General features: G+C 48.7%; 1 pseudogene; it reads right to left on the bottom strand.

Annotated features, from left to right (window-relative positions):
- Positions 1 to 707: 707 nt before the first annotated feature.
- LOC124508960 (suppressor of cytokine signaling 5-like) overlaps positions 708 to 15,431 on the bottom strand; it is a 49,965-nt pseudogene continuing 35,241 nt past the window's right edge.

Raw genomic sequence — 15,431 nt, 5'->3', positions numbered from 1 at the left:
TTTAAAAAGTTAATACCTAGGGCCTTTAAATAAAATTCTATTGCCAAGTTTAGAAGCCTGAAATTTAGAACAACTACTTAGAAAACCTGGTTTACTTAACAGTACCTTTTGCAGAAGAGACAGGGGACTGACTATAAACTATACCAATACGTAAGTGAAATGCACTATATGCCCTTGTGGCCAGAAAACTGCATTTTTTTTTTCCTCAAAGGAAGGCCGTCTTTATTTTTTGGACTTCCAAAGCTTGATTTATAGTCACTACAAACATCATTACTTTTGGAAGCTCACAGAAAAAGTCTGAAAAAAAAAATAACGATTTTAAACATTAGTCACACTGTTGAAACACTCATCCAATATTAATAATTTGTTCTTTAGTAGTAAATAGAATTCTTCACGGCAAATGCCCCGGAGTTGCCTCACTCAATTACTACAGTTTGCAAAAACCAAACTGTTAGCTCAATGGACAAAATGTGTTTGTAGCCTTCCTGAACACCTGTAGCCCTGTCCTCTGTTGTCTCCATAGGCACCACGTTTATCTAAGTAACAGCAGATTGCCTCTGATGGATACTAAGCCTACATCCTGTACTGAAAAAACCTAACACTGATGCATACAGTACTTGCTATAGGTGTATTGTCTGATGCACATAAAAGCAGATTTAGTTAACGCCCTTTGAGGGCAGGAGAGTTTCCTTTGCCTTCACTGGTTCTCATTCTAACCAGCGAACTCTACCTTTTTGCCTATAACGATACTCTTTCAAAAAAAGTCCTGCAATGCTGATGGTAAAGGGAGCCCATCAATTCCATCATATTAGTGCGTCTGCAGATTACGGCATGGCAGATATACTGCAGGCTAAAAGGGAAAGTCCTGCTTGGTGAGATAGTAAGCGATGGTTCAAAAAAAACCATGCCAGCACTGGGACCTTCATAATGTTCCGAAAGTCCCGTGACAGCGGAGGAGTGAAACACACATGGTCGTGGGCGTCAGAACCAACGTTGTGGTTCCACTGTTCAGTCGGGGCACACAGGGATCTGTTGTAGCGCCGGGAGCTCATAGAGAAGAGGTAGACCTTTTGCTCAGAGTCCCTGAGCGAGAATGTGCCTTCAGGTTTCCCTTCAAGGAGGCTTATGCTTCGTAACGGTCCATCACTCCCCAGCAACAGGGATTCCCTGTAATCTGAAGCAAATCAGGCACGAAGCGGGGGATGTAATCAATCTGTGTATGGACTTTCCAAGCTCCCTGTCTGCTAACCTGTGAGCATAGGCTGTCTCCAGACACCTGCTGTTGCTTCTGCCTACTTGACTTCAGACACAGGGTGGTAGTATCCCCTGCTGAGTCACATCAGCTTATGGAATTGCAGGATTGTCCCCACTTACTTCAGTCATTCCAGGGTAACGTCGGTCCCACTTTAAAACGGATCGACCCGTGTGGTCCGCTTCAAATGTACATATGTGTGCGTTGGGGGGGGGGGGTCAACCCCCTCTTCAATACTTTGCTTCTTTCTTTTTCTATGTTTATTTATTGAGAGAGAGAGACAGAGTGTGAGTGGGGGAGGGAGGGGGGCAGAGAGAGAGGGAGACACAGAATCCGAAGCAGGCTCCAGGCTCTGAGCTGTCAGCACAGAGCCCGACGCGGGGCTGGAACTCATGAACCATGAGATCATGACCTGATCCGAAGTCGGATGCTTAACCGACTGAGCCACCCAGGCGCCCTGCTGCTTTCTTTTTCAAAGCTGATCTCCTCCATCTTTCGTAGAAACCGAGGATCTATCAAATGTATCAAAAAACGTTGAGTGTAGGCTCACAGGGGCTATATGCCGTGTAATTAATAAGTGCCGTTTGCGGGCTAAATCTGAGCTAGCAGGAAAAGGGCATTTCTCAAGCACTAATTCAGAAAGGTGTATTTTTCCTTTATTAGAAGAGGGATTTTGACCGCTTGCTGTAAGTCCTCATGGGAAAACACAGGCCCACAGTTTCCCGCAACCTCTGTGTCAAAGAGCGACTTCTACAGTTCTGTTGGACCCTCTGTCCGTCTTGTGCACAGAGCTTATGCCATACCTCTCTTCTTCGGAGTCCAATTCGAGTTCTCCCAAACCTTTTATCAGTATCCGATGAACTGTGTCTTTGGAGAACAAGAAAGTTTTTTTCTTCCACTCCACGGAACATGCCCAGAGTAGGAATCTCTTGTTGCGAGTCGTGTTTCTCCCGAGGGGCTGCTCTGTTGCTGAGGAGCTGAGTCACCTATCCTGATGTTTCTCTCTTTAGCAGACAAATAACTGTTGGGAGTTCACGTCCACGTGTTCACTGTGGCTTCCTCCGTCATGACCGAAGAGATTCTGGCACCTGCGTTTGAAATTATCCGCCGTCGGCCCCGCTTAAACCGTTGACGATTGAGATCTGTCGGCGGGGGCGGGGCGGCCTCAATCAGGGGCACCTGTGACCCTGGAGGGGTCCAGACGGCGCAGGCGCGGTCGAGAGGTCGCTGAGAGTCCGCCGGCTCCCTGGCTGATGTGGTCCAGTCCCCTCCAATGGAAGGCAGTCTAGCTTCCTCCGGACTGCCCGTCGCCAGCCAGCCCCCCCTCCCCCCTCCCCCAGCCCCCACTGGAATGGAAAAATACCTCCTACTGACCACGTGTGACCTTTGAACTTAGGTTTAACAGGCATTGCTGCGTCTGCTTTGCTCCCTCTTGAATAACTCCTTCTGGGGGAAACCAGCCACCATGTTGTGAGAGTGCCCAGTGGAGAGGCCCACATGGGGAGAAACGAAGGCTCGCCGCCATCAACTGAGACCCACTTGCCAGCCCTGTGAGCGAGGGGACCCTCCAGCCCCCGCCCCCCACAACCCAGTGACTGCAGCCTCGTGAAAAATGCGGAGGCAGACGCCACCTGTCCGCGCGGCTCCCAGATCAATGCCTGGCAAAAACCGTGAGTGATAATAAATACGTATTATGGTTTTAAGCCACCGAGTTTTGGGGTGATGTGCTAGGCAGCGACAGATAACTGATCATAATAGTCGTCACTTCCTTGTTTGTGATACCAAAACAAACCTTTGAAACCCCAGAACTGTCCATAAGGAGAGGTAAAAAAAACCTGCAGAAATCTGCAGATTGGAACGTGCAGCTGTTAGGACGAGACAGGGCTCCGTGTAGACCTGTGTGTTCTGTGATTGACGGTTCCCCCAAACACATCACACGCAAATAGCAAGTTGCAGAACACTTATGGTATGGCCTCGATTACATCAAAGCATCGCAAAAGTTATACGTAGGTACATGTACACGTAGGCATATAGGTAAGAAGGCCGTATTTGTATATACTGGGCAGACGTGTGTATTCACATATGTGTAAATGCAGGAACTTCCCCCAGCTACGGGGATGAGATGTGCATACCAAACTGGCAGTGATTCCACCTGGGAGGAGGAAAGGGGGATTGTGGGGGAGGTGGAGGCACGGCAGGGTGCTGACGCTTTGCTTTGTAATCTCAATCACGTATGGTCTCAACGTCTTACCTGAAAATGCGGTTGTGTATCCTCTGTGTGATAGAACAAGGAAAATCATGAAAAGAGAAAGACGCGGGCAGACAGGACATGGAAGGAAGCGGAGGAGAGGGAGAGGCATTTCACAACTCACTGAGTCTTCACTACAGGCACCTGACCTGAAAACAGGAAGGAAGCCTCTCTGTGGCCTTGCCCTTGCTGGGCGCCATCCCGCAGTGGTGCTCAGGGTGGTCTGTTGAGGAGAAGGAGGATGGTAATTACCTGATTTGATCCCTCCTTGTCCCTGGACCCCGTGCTCCCCTTGTGGGGTTTGAGGTACAGAGGGGGTACAGGGGTGGGGTGGGGTGTCTACACCCAAAGGGCAGGGTGCAGGCCACGCAGAGTGGCTGAGCGACATTAGGGGAGAAGGTGGAAAGGGGTGCGGTGGTGAGCCTGGAGCAGGGTGGGGTGTGGGGCGTTCTCAGTCCCCTGGGCGTGCTGCACTGCTTGCCCTGCGGGGACAGCGGCTGCCCCAGAGTCCCCAGGCTCAGGAAGTCCACGAAGATTCTGCATAAAGGCCTGGGGAAGACTCAGTTGGGCCCTTCCTTGGGCACAAACCAGAGACTGGAGGAGGGGGCACAGAGAGGCTTGAGCCGGTTTGCAACCTACAAGGTGCAAGGGAGGGAGCTGGCCTCCAGTTCTGGGATCTAGCCTCTTGGCCGCCGTGCTTGTCCCCACCCTGCTTAGGCCTCTGCAAGAGAAGGGGACATGGAGGGGTCTCTGGACCTGGCGTCAGACAGGGGACTGCAGACCTGAGGCATCTGCGGATGTCAGACACGCCAAGTACGGGGTTCCTCCTCCGCCTTCCTCCCTGCAGGCTGGGCCCCCATCTCAGCAGCCTTACTGAACCAACTTCCCTGGGCACCTGAGATGAAACGAAGAGAACGCTGGGTTATGGTTTACTACTCCCTCCCCTGCGTAAACCCTTCAAAAGCTCCAGTTAGCCTTAAGGAGCTCACAATCAGAGCTTTCTTCATCACAGGACTTACTGCACTGTAGGGTAATGTTGGGGTCTTCACGTTTGTGTCCCCTCCCCCTGACCCCCCACCAATTCATGTTTTGGAGCCCTAACCATGTGGCTATAATCGGAATTAAGAAGTTAATTAACATTAAGTGAGGCCATAGGGTGGCCTCTGATCCAATAGGACTAGTGTCCTTATAAGAAGAGACACCAGGGGCACCTGGGTGGCTCAGTCAGTTAAGCATCCAACTCTTGATTTCAGCTCAGGTCAGGATCGCATGGTGGTGGGATCGAGCCCCACATCGGGCTCTGTGCTGAGTGTGGAGCCTGCTTGGGATTTTCTCTCTCCCTATCTCTGTCCCTCCCCTGCTCACTCACTCTCTCTCAAAATAAATCTATAAGCAAAACATGAAAAATAAAGAAGAGACACCAGGCGGCTTTTTTCTTTTACGTGTACCAAGGAGAGGCCATATGAGAACACGGCGAGAAGGTGGCCATTTTGTGCTCAAATAAATACATCAATATTTGAAATTAGCCTTTTGTGCATATAGAACAGATAGTACCCAATAAAAATGCAGAGTTCGTTCTGGCCTATGCAATTAATTAATCATTCCTTCACATTATTCAGCTTGTCAACATTTATTGAGCTCCTCCTATGTGCCAGACAGGTAACGCTCAATACAAGTTAGCCTCCTTCATGCTAAAATGAACTTGGTATCCACCTACCTTTGCTGGAACCCTAAAGGAAACCAATTATCCTGCCCTTTCCCCGGGTGTCTGATTGAACTCGGCGCGTCCATCATAGCCATAGAAATATCACTAACAGGCAATGCCAGCAGGATTAGATCTGCAAAGTGTTTAAAGTTTAGCAAGAAAGCTTTCTGCAAATGTCAACACTACTGTTTGTTCCCTGCAAACCAGCATTCTAATCAGCACGGCTGCCGTTTCCAGCTCATTGAGCAATGACATAAAACAGTCCGAACACAATCAGTTCTCTAGAAGAAAAACACTGGAAGGCAGAGGGAGGTAATAACAACCAGAACTGCCTACTATGTGCAAGGTTTGGTACTTGCTGCTTCAGTCCCGGCACTGCTCATTCTGTTGTTTTTTTTTTTTTTTTAACATTTTATTTATTTTTGAGAGAAAGAGAGAGTGAGAGAGGGAGCACAAGCAAAGGAGGTGCAGAGAAAGAGGGGGACAGAGGATCTGAAGCAGACTCCGGGCTGACAGCAGCGAGCCTGATATGGGGCTCAAACTCACGAACCGTAAGATCACGACCCGAGCAGAAGTCAGACGCTCAACCGACTGAGCCACGCAGATGCCCCCGCACCCCTGATTCTCTCAATAATACCGACAGATGGAGTAACTGAGGCTCACAGATGTCACCCACCTCCAGCCAAGGCCAGTTGGGGAGCTTTCCTGCAAGTTCATGTCAGGGTGGGAGTGATTTCAGAGGCGAGTTGTAAGAAAAGAGAATAGCTAGGCTCCTCTCACCTGGATGTCCTGGGACCCCAATCTTTTCCCTCTTCAATCCCCCTCAGAGGCCAGGTGTAGGGATATAATAATTTTGGAAATTTTGATCTGAAAAGGAAAACATTTTGTTTTCTTTCTTTTTTTTTTTTAAGAGGGAGTTGTTAGGGTGTTTATATATTGGGTTCTTGGCATAGAACCTGGTAGACTTGATGGGATTTCAAAATGGAGTCACTAATGGAAATTATACACCGGGGACTTCCCAAAGAAATTGCTAACGGAAAGTGACCTGTGCTCGGGGACTGGACTGTCCTCCAGGCAGTCACAGCTGTGCACAGAAGGCATTAGGGCCTGACTGAAATGTTATGGTAGGGGTCACCTCCCAGACTTGGCTTTGTACAGGAAGCATAGCCAAGGAGGAGCCGAACCAAAAGTATAAAAGCAGATGCAAAGGCACGTACTCCAGCTGGCCATCAGTCTGTCCCTGGGTGTAGATCTGAAGACATTTAGCCTTGGACACAGGCGGGCAGGTGGGTGTAAGAGCCTAATCGTGACTCCTGGGCAGGAGTGGATAGCCTGGGAGGAGGGAGCTCCTAATTCCGATCTCCAAACATCCCTGAGACTGCAACAGCCCTCCATTCTGAACCCCGGCGGTTCACTAGCATTACCTGGTGAGCTTTTAAATAAATACAAAAGCTCAGGGCTCCCCCGGATGGATTAAATCACAATCTTTAGGGGAGGGACCCAGGTGTCATTCACATGAAAGCACTCCATGTGATTCTGTCATGAACTTGCAGCCTAAGTTCAAAACCTCTAATACAGCCCAGGCAGCCAGTGATCACAAGAATCAACTGAAACATTCTTTCAAATAATTTCGCCAAGTCTCTCCCCTGGAGATCTCCAGTCAGTGTATCATCATCATTATAACCACCACTTCTGACATGTCATATTTTTACTTGTGCGTATGTTCCTGTTTCATACCCATCACTAGATTGTAAGCTCTGCAGGGAGGAGACTTGGTCTTATTTTGTTGGGGTGTTTTCAGTATGGAACCAAGGGCAGACAGATCATCATGGGGGCTCCATGGATGCTCCGTGGACATTTCTTGAATGAGGGAACATGTTCTTTTGCATTTTGTCACTTCTACCTTGTGACCCAAGTCAAGGATGAGGTGGAGATGCTGCAATAGAAATATATATATTTTTTTCACCTTTATTTCACTTTCCTTTATAGATCAAAAGTCCTGCTGTTAGAAACATAAAGATGTATTTGATATGGAACTTGATTTCATTCTATAATCAAGTTTGGGTTATTTGGAGACCTGAAAGACCTAGAGAAAACCAGTCATATTCAGGAAAAAAAAAAATACTTTCAGAAGTTTCCAAGAGAAAATCCCCTAACCCCACCCAATTTTTTTTTCCTGAAAATTTCTTCTTCCTTGTGGAATTTATTTACCATGTAACTACTGTTAGCCGTGGGACGAGACAGTTACAGTTCAGAGTGATAACATGTGCCTTCTGTTGTAGGATGTGCCATTCATTTAGGGCCCACCAACAAGCTTGCTTCGGATAAAACTAGGACACGCTGTGGATTGTAAGACCCGTTCTAATTTCAGACGTACAAATGTAGAGAGGGAAACGTGCATTTTAGAATTAGTAAAATACGCGAAGTGGTGAGAGGTACATTCAGATCCAAAGGGCTAGCCCCGTGGAGGGTTCTGGAGTGTGGCTGGGCGCAGAGAGCTGGGGGCTGAGCGGGGAGGCTGGAGAGGGCCGCAAGGGTCAGGTCATGACCACCTGCGTAGGTGGGCGACTTTAGTCTCAGGTTACACATGTAGCACCGACCCCCATCCCACCTCAACACTGCCCTGTTGCGCAATAAATTCTATGGTCGCCCTACGGCTAAGCCATCTGGAGATGGATGTACACTCTTTATCCTAACGGCAAGGAGAGCCATTCGGAGGTTTTCAGGGAGCGGAGTAAATAACACGATCAGATTGGTAAATGTGCATGCGTTATGTGTGCTGGGGGCTTTTGGGATTTGCCAGATGAGAATATTTCTTGAAGAACTACTATGTTCATGCAAGTCAACATTCTTAAAAGGCAGAAAAGTGGAAATTCTCCCTTCCATCCCTGCCCTCTTCCCACCCCCCCACACCCTCCCTAGAGGCAAACCATCCGATCAATTTCTTGTGTGCTCTTTCAGAAGTAGTTCATGCACATACAAACAGCTCTTTTTTTTGTCCTTCATACCTACTGTCTCCCAGCCGATCCATTTCTGTAATTTGTACTCCTCTGGCTATTTTTCACTGAGTTTTTAACAGAATTTATGGTCCCTTTTACTCCTTCAGATTTTAGACTTTATTTTAAGAATGAAGTTTGGATGGCTGTCTTTTTTTCTGAGCACTCCGGCTCGGGATCCATTTCCTCCTACTGTTTCATGACCTCTTCCGGGATCTCTAAGGTCTGTATTTTTCTTCACGGAGGCGATTGCTTCCCTACGTTCTCTTCATTTTGCGGTTAGAGTTTTCATCTGCTCTGTGGCAACATTTTTTGGTGTATCTTCTTTGCCTGCTGTTTGTTTCTCCCCCCACCCCTCCTTTTTTTCTTGTCATTGTTTTGTATAGATTACTTGTCACTGAAGCAGGTGATTTTTTTTTTTCTCCTTTCCCATTGCGCCTCCTCTGTGACAGTGGATAAGGTTGTCTTCCAGGTGGGCTAAATTTTCCTTATGACCCGGGGGCAATATAAGGGCACTTAGCCTTGAATTCTTTTCACCAATGGCGAGGCTCTTCCCAGCGTGCAAAGTCGCTCCTCCCCTGTTGCCACAGAGACAAACCACTTCCTACAAGTATGGTTAGTCCTGGTCCAGCAGAACCCATGTCACCAACACGTGCACCTGCTTCCAGCTGTTCAAACGAGGGCTCTCTGCGTTGCTCGTCCAGGTGCGCCCCTTACCTTCTTTGCAAGCTGGCAGTTTGGGGTGCTCTCTCCGCTTCCTCCTACGAGCGCCTCTGCTGAAGATCCATCGTTTGGGGGTCACTCTTCCACCTGTTTTGTGTCTTAGGTTCTACTTTTACTAAAAACGGAGTTAGTGCTTTGCTTTCAGTTCCTTTTTGGTTTTGGATTATTTCCAGTAACAGAAGGGGGCATTGTTACCTTTACACCATCTTGGAAACAGAAGTCCAACGATCACGTTGGCTGTGGCACGTGGGGAATAGACCCACGGCAGAAAGACTGGAGGTGGGTGGACCAGTGAGGAGATCATCTCGACATTGGGGAGCTGGTGTTGGAGAGGAAGAGAAGTGGATCCAAGACAGACTTTGGAGGCAGTGTGGATGACTTTCACTGGCTGACTGCATGTTTGAGTGGGTGTGGGGGACCATTTCAGGGCTGGCTACCAGAAGCCGCTTGTGATGTAGCAGGGAGCTAGCTTCCTCTTCCGCGGCTTCCCGCCCAGTTCCAGGCCACATCTGGTCAGGCTGGGCCCTCTGGGAAGACCATAGAGGAATCCTAATGGGGCAGTGAGCAGCCCATCACTTCCCTGGAAGGTCCCCTGCAGATATCTGGATGAAACTCGGGACTGCTAGACCCATCTGGGAAGACCTAAGGCAGTCAGAGTTCCTTGTCATACCCCCACATTTCTGTCCTATTAACCAAGTGTCCTGGATGACGAGACTTGAAAATAGGTTTGCAAAATTAAAAAAAAAAAAATGGGCAAAAAATACTCCTGACATCCCAGGATTTGCTGCCAAGTCTTGGTGGGGGTGGATGTGACACATACTGGAGGTCATACAGTCCACTCCCCTGCCTTCAGAAAGGCATTCTAGGGTATCTAAGCCGCACAAACTGAACAGAGAGCTTTGGCTTTCCCTAGGGTTCTGCGGGGGCGGATCTGATTTTTATTTTTAATCAGACTGTGATTAAGTCCTGGGCATTTCCTTTGGGTTTGTGTTTTGTTTTTTTCCTCCCCCCCCCCCCAACCAGTGTTCAGTCAGCGTTGAGAACTGAGGGCTACCTAGTCTCAGAGATGGTCAGAGCTTGAAATTAGGAATCTGCTGCTCCTACACCTGTTCATTCCCATCCAGGAATACAGCTGTCTGCCTGTGTCCAAGATGAAATGTCACTGATTCTACTCCTGGGGGACGGTTGATGGCTGCTGCCACAATCACCCAGGTTGAGTACCTTTTGTGTCTGTTTGGTTTTGTTGTTGTTTTTTTAATGCTTTTACCTTGGCCCCTCCTAGGATATGATTCTTGACCCAGCTCACTCGGGTTACAGCAGGGCTGGCCTCAAGCTGTCTTGCACACAGCTCTGATATCCTGGAACAGCCTTTCCAACTTAACGTAAGCTGTTCCCTATTAGTGATTTCTCTGGAAAGTCTCCAGCAATTCCCAAGCTAGTTATTAGGGCTCTTAAGGATTTACTTTAGCAAGAATGATCCTGGGATGTTGACTTTCTGCCCCTAAAAAGCCCAGGCTCTGTTCTACGATGGAATGTTACACAATGGTTTTAAATGGTGCTTATGTAAGACAGGGTGTTTGGGGAATTTTTTTTTTAAATGGGGGGACAGTGTTTATCACATGGTGAAAAAAAGCAAAATACAAAATTGTGTATTTTCAAGTAGGTTAAAAATGTGTGTGTGATAGACTGAAAGAGCAACTTTTCGCCCCACCCATCCCCCCCACCCCACACCCACCCCAATTTCCTTTCCGAGCAATTAAAGCAATATGCTTTTTTGTCAAGTTAATGAAGGATATCTTGTCATCTAACCTTGACAGAGAGGAGGTAAATGTTCTCTCGAGCTAATAAGGTCAGGCAGTTTGCTCACAGGAAATAGCGTTACGAGTATAGTAATAGGAAGAATATTAATTTCTTATGTGTGTCAAATATTATTTGTATGGTTGTGGGTATTTTTGTTCCTGGAAGAATTAGTCTTGAGCTCGTGAGACATGTTGTATTATAGGTACATTGTTGGGTGAAGCGGCTATGATTTGGAGGAAGGACCCTCCACCCGCCCCCCTCTGTCCTTGCACTTCAGAGAACAGGGCTCCTCCCTCATCCCCTGCACCCCCCTGCAGAGGCCCCCTTGTCTTCCAGACAGGAGCAGCTGTGGCAGCAGTGGAGACGAGCCGTGGTCATTCGGAGCCAGGAGCTGGGAGCGTGGGAGGTACAGGAGTGGATTTAAGAGTCTCTGGTTTGTTTCAGGGAGAGAGGTTGTTCCAGAAGGGGATGAGCTGGATTTCTGAGCAGAGAGAGGTGCGGCGTCAGAGGGGCAACAGGAAAGAGAGGAGAGGAGAAAGACGTCCAAGCAGGAGGGCTCCTGGGCTGGTGGGGGGGGAGGGGAGGCGCGGAATATCATGAGATACCTACACCACCTTCCCACCCCCTCCAAATAGGACTCCCATTCTGTAAGACTTGGAGACGGTCTTCTGCTGTCATCCAGTACGGAACTGAAATGTTCCTTAAGGTCCCAGGACCGCTGCTGAGAAAGGTTGCTCAACCTTCTCCCTGGTGGCATGGGCCAAAGCAACGCGGTGCATGGCCAGCAACCCCTACTGGGGATACCTGGAGGTCCTAAGTGAATCTCCAGACGCCCCCTCCCCAGAAGACCCCAGAAAGAAGCCTCTCACAGGAGTTACAAATATATATGCGTAGAAAGACTAGAAGGACATAGGCTAAAAGGTCAACCGTGGTTCCTCCTGGATACCTGGATTAGGGGTATCATAGTTTCCTGCTTCTTTATGTTTTTCTGAGACTGTCAACTTTTTAATAATAAGAGGCATGTGCTATTTTTATAATCAGGAGGCACAAAAATTCCATGGCCACTTGCCCAGGGAGGTCTCAAATCTGGAGGTTTCAGAGAAAGAGGCAGATTTGCCGGGGTGGGGGTGTGGCAGTTGCGTATACGTGGGACTGGTAGCAACCCCGAGGGGCCATCCAGTCCACCCCCCCCCCGCCTCTGAGACGAAGTACCTGAACAAGACGCAATATCTGAACTCCTTCCCTACGCCAGAAACCACCCCTTGCCCTCCTCACCCTTCCACCCCCAGCAGAACCCCGAAAGACGCTCAGCTTCATACCAAGTGTCCCTGTTGCTCCTGTGGTGGCCCCAGCATTGTGCAGAACAGAAACCAGGGCACCGATAGCTAGATGGAAAATAGGGCAAGATCCTCCTGCAAGGTCTCTGCTCCGAGGTGGCCCTTAGAAAACCCAGGCACCCACGGGGAGAGAGAAGTCAAGCTGAGCCCCAGGTGAGCAGGAGGGAAGAGAGAGGGAGGCCCGCTGGGCTGCAGAGAAGCAACCGGCTCCCTTTCTTCCAGCCCCCTTCCTTTCTTTTCTCTCTGACAGCAGGTGGTACCACAACAGGCATATTGGGTACAAAACAACAAAAGCTGAAACTTCCAGGAGCTTAGAGCCTGGTCAGGGAGTAAGGTCCAGCTGGGAGAGTTAATTTCTTAGCACAAGAGCTTGATTTCCAGTTGTCCCTGTGCCAGTTGGGAGGGGGGTTTGTTGGGGTGAGAAAGAAACAAACACGGTGATGTGCCAGCCCTTGAAGAATAAGGGCACCCCCCCTTTTTTTACACTTATTTATTTATTTTTGAGAGACAGAGACAGAGCACAAGTGGGGGAGGGCAGAGAGAGAGGAGACACAGAATCTGAAGCAGGCTCCAGGCTCTGAGCTGTCAGCACAGAGCCCGATGCGGGGCTCGAACCCACGAACCGTGAGATCATGACCTGAGCCGAAGTCAGACCCTTAACCTACTGAGCCACCCAGGTGCCCGAGGCTTCCCCTTTTAGATGGGGTTGGAAGAAGAGGTCTGGAATGAGGCTTAGGTCACACTGCATGTAGAAAGTTCTAGAGTGCCAGAGATGGAGGAGGGGTGGCTATGCTTTGGAGCAATACTACCAACCCTTCTTCCCACCCCTCCTCCGCCCGCCAAAAGATGTCCATGTCCTTATCCCTGGACACAGTCACAATTTACATGGCAAAGGGGTCTTTGCCAATGTGATTAAAGATTTTGAGATGGGGAGATCATCCTGGATTATCTGGATGGGCCCAGTGTAATCACAGGGATCCTTCTAAGAGGAATCAGGAGGCTCAAATAGAGAGGAAGGATGTAAGGATGGAAACAGCCAGGGAGGAGAGGACTCTATGATGCTGGCTTGGGGGGAGGGGCCAGAAATCAAGGCGGGGGGGCCTAGAAGCTGGAAGAGGCAAAGAGATAGGTTCTCCCCCAGAGCCTCCAGGAGGAACGTAGCCCCGCGACCCACTTCAGACTGCCAACCTCAGACGGTAAATTCGACTGGTTTTAAGCCACCAGATTTGTGGTAATTTCTTACGGCAGCAGTAGAAAACAAATACAGCCCCTTCCTGCCCTCCTCCTGGTCCTTATGAAGCAATCATTTGAGCTACCTCTAGGAACAAGAAATGCGAACATGTGTTTGAGATTATACAGTGAAAAATGAGGACAATGTATTTGTAACTCATAAAGTTGACCGAAAACTGACTTCTGTAAGTTCTAAGAGTTTGATGGGGAAAAAGACCCCAAACCAGGTTTTTCAAACGGGCAAAGAAAATGACCACCATGTGCTCAGGAAAAGGAAGGTGGATGGTCTGGTGCTAAAGTGGGAAGATCCTCTCAGATGTGGTACAGAGTGAAAAAGAACAAGGTAAAGAAAGAACATCTCAGGGGTATCATGTGACCCTACTCCTGTCACAAACAAAATGCAGTCCTACGCGTATGTGTTCCTTTTTGCTGAAGGAATCACAAGAAAATGTTAGCAAAGATTGCCTTTGGAGGGAGAGAGAGAGAAGGTAATAGTACTTAACTTTAAAAATGTTCCTGCTGTTTGAATTTCCTAAATTTATACTTAGGTTTTCCGCCCCCAGTTTTATGGAGATGTAATTGACAGGTAACATTATATAAGTTTTAGGCGCACAACATGACGATCTGATACATGTGTATTTTGTGAAATGATACCACAATAAGTTTAGTGTCCACAAAGTCTAACCTGACCAGGGAGCTTAATGGCTCACTTTGGGTTTTCTTCTTGGAATCTCTCCATATTAAAAAGAAAAAGAGGGGTGCCTGCGTGGCTCAGTTGGTTAAGTATCCAACTCTTGGTTTCAGTTCAGGTTGTGATCTCGTGGTTTGTGGGATCGAGCCCCACGTTGGGCTCTGCTCTGATGGTGTGGAGCCTGCTTGGGATTCTCTGTCTCCCTCTCTCTGACCCTCTCCTGCTGCTCTCTCTTGCTCACTTTCTGTCTCTCAAAATAAATAAATAAATATTTTAAAAAAGCAAAAGAAAAAGTTTTAAGCAGCATAATACAAGGCGAGCCTCATATGGAGAAATCAGGCAGAGACTCTATCATGGTACGCATGTATTATTTTCTTGCAAACGTGAAACCTGGACTGTTCTGTAAAGTTTACTACTCAGGCTTCTCCTCGGGAGCCAGAGCCAAAGGCAGTTTGAACCCCCCACCCCCAACCCGTCCCCTGTGCTTCTGACATGTGTGATGCAGGTTACAGAGACCCTAAAATCTAACCATGGCCGTGTAATCAGCCTGGTGACGAGGTCTATAGGAAAAACAGATTTGCACGCAGGGCGCAGTATTGACACTCGCCAACCCCTCAGCCTCTGACAATCGGGGGCCTTCTCTGGGCCTTTGTCTCTTCCTCTATAAAAAGGAGGAAGGTGAAGATGTTTGTTTTCAAGGTTACCGTGAGGTTTAAATAAGATCATGCTCGGGAGGTGTCCGTGGAAACTGGCCCAGGCAGGAACACGACAAAACAGTCTTCTCCTTCCTTTCCCTTTTGTTCCGAGCCTGCCGAGGGCAGAAGGAGGCCCCTGTTCAGCAGGAGAGAGGTAAGCGCGAGTCTTTGTCTAGAAAAGTACAGAGACCTCATGGAGAAAACCAAAGTCGCGGAGCCACACGTCTGTTTCCACATCCGTGTGTTTGCCACCAGCTTACCGTCTCTGCCAAGTCACAGGAGGTTAATAAAGTTGGTGAGCTTTTTACAGCCCAGCAGGCCCATTTTGCCTTCTCCTCGATACACGTTTTCATGTCACCGCAGGAGCTGAAATCCTAGGTGTCATTAACCCACATGCCCGGCACCCGTGACTGTGACCTGGGCGGGGGAAGAACAAGCACGCTTTGTTCCCAGAGCCCCTGGCCTCGAGAGGCTCGTTTTCTGATGAATTCAAACAAGAAACGGGGCGATTCAGCTTTTAACTGCTCCCATGGTCATCGGGCCTCACCGCACCGAGCCTGAGGGGATCCCAGGATCTGGAGACCCAGAGGACCTTCAGAGTCCTCTGCCCTACTGGCCGCCTCACAGGGCCTCACAGATGCTGACTCTTTTCCCCAGGAGGCAGTCCCTTTTTCTTTTCTCTCTCATCCATTCGTCCGTGTGTTCAATCCACGCAGTTCTGGGGAGATCTTTAAGCACCAGGCACCGTCCCAGG

Source organism: Lynx rufus, unplaced genomic scaffold (assembly GCF_022079265.1).
Source record: "Lynx rufus isolate CCGP_SWC_20201006 ecotype Redwood Valley unplaced genomic scaffold, mLynRuf1.p SCAF_13, whole genome shotgun sequence".
In the NCBI taxonomy this organism is placed as follows: Eukaryota; Metazoa; Chordata; class Mammalia; order Carnivora; family Felidae; genus Lynx; species Lynx rufus.
This window is presented reverse-complemented; position numbering and strand designations above follow the sequence as displayed.